This window comes from Uloborus diversus, unplaced genomic scaffold (assembly GCF_026930045.1).
Source record: "Uloborus diversus isolate 005 unplaced genomic scaffold, Udiv.v.3.1 scaffold_633, whole genome shotgun sequence".
Lineage (NCBI taxonomy): Eukaryota > Metazoa > Arthropoda > Arachnida > Araneae > Uloboridae > Uloborus > Uloborus diversus.
In genome coordinates, this window is record NW_026558828.1 from 144 (window position 1) to 1,695 (window position 1,552).

General features: G+C 40.8%; 1 non-coding gene across 1 annotated transcript; it reads right to left on the reverse strand.

Annotated features, from left to right (window-relative positions):
- Positions 1–1,479: 1,479 nt before the first annotated feature.
- On the reverse strand, positions 1,480–1,552 carry Trnag-ucc (transfer RNA glycine (anticodon UCC)). Its single transcript has one exon. It is a non-coding gene; the product is annotated as a tRNA-Gly (tRNA).

Below are 1,552 nucleotides of genomic sequence, written 5' to 3' on the forward strand. Positions count from 1 at the left end.
TAATCCATGTTCGCAAAAGGAAGGAATTTGAAAAGAAAAAAAAAAGAATTTTCAGTTTCGAGAAATCAAAAACACATCGACGATTTTCGTTCCGACAGGGATTCGAACCCAGGCCCACTGGTTCGGAAGCCGAGCGCTCTAGCCATTGGGCTTTCGGAACTGTGTCGATCGGAGTCTTAAGCATAATAAAAACAAAAAATGCACCTCGGTTATAACTGATTTAAATACTTCGAAATCTACGAGTCGAATAATTAAACTGACATGGAATTTTCTTCCCTACGCATATAATCCATGTTCGCAAAAGGAAGGAATTTAAAAAGAAAAAAAGAATTTTCAGTTTCGAGAAATCAAAAACATACCGTCGCGTTTCGTTCCGACAGGGACTCGAACCGAAGCCCACTGGCTCGGAAGCCGAGCGCTCTAGCCATTGGGCTATCGGAAGTCTGTCGGTCGGAATCTTAAGCTTAATAAAAAAAAATGCACCTCGGTTAAATCTGATTTAAGCACTTCGAAGTCTACGGGTCGAATAATTAAACTGACATAGAATTTTGTTCCCTACGCAAATAATCCATGTTCGCAAAAGGAAGGAATTTGAAAAGAAAAAAAAATTAATTTTCAGTTTCGAGAAATCAAAAACACATCGACGTTTTTCGTTCCGACTGGGACTCGAACCCAGGCCCACTAGATCGGAAACCGAGCGATCTAGCCATTGGGCTATCAGAGCTCTGTCGGTCGGAGTCTTAAGCATAATAAAAACAAAAAATGCACCTCGGTTAAAACTGATTTAAATACTTCGAAGTCTACGGGTCGAATAATTAAACTGACATGGAATTTTCTTCCCTACGCAAATAATCCATGTTCGCAAAAGGAAGGAATTTAAAAAGAAAAAAAGAATTTTCAGTTTCGGGAAATCAAAAACACACCGACGCGTTTCGTTCCGACAGGGACTCGAACCCAAGCCCACTGGCTCGGAAGCCGAGCGATCTAGCCATTGGGCTATCGGAACTCTGTCGGACGGAATCTTAAGCATAATAAAAACAAAAAATGCACCTCGGTTATATCTGATTTAAGCACTTCGAAGTCTACGGGTTGAAAAATTAAACTGACATAGAATTTTGTTCCCTACGCAAATAATCCATGTTCGCAAAAGGAAGGAATTTAAAAAGAACAAAAAAATCGTAAAAGCAAAAACACATCGACGATTTTCTTTCCGACAGGGATTCGAACCCAGGCCTACTGGTTCGGAAGCCGAGCGCTCTAGCCATTGGGCTATAGGAGCTGTGTCGGTCGGAGTCTTAAGCATAATAAAAACAAAAAATGCACCTCGGTTATAACTGATTTAAATACTTCGAAGTCTACGGGTCGAATAATTAAACTGACATAGAATTTTCTTCCCTACGCAAATAATCCATGTTCGCAAAAGGAAGGAATTTAAAGAGAAAAAAAAAATCGAAAAATAAAAAACACATCGACGTTTTCCGTTCCGACTGGGACTCGAACCCAGGCCCACTAGATCGGAAGCCGAGCGCTCTAGCCATTGGGCTATCGGAGC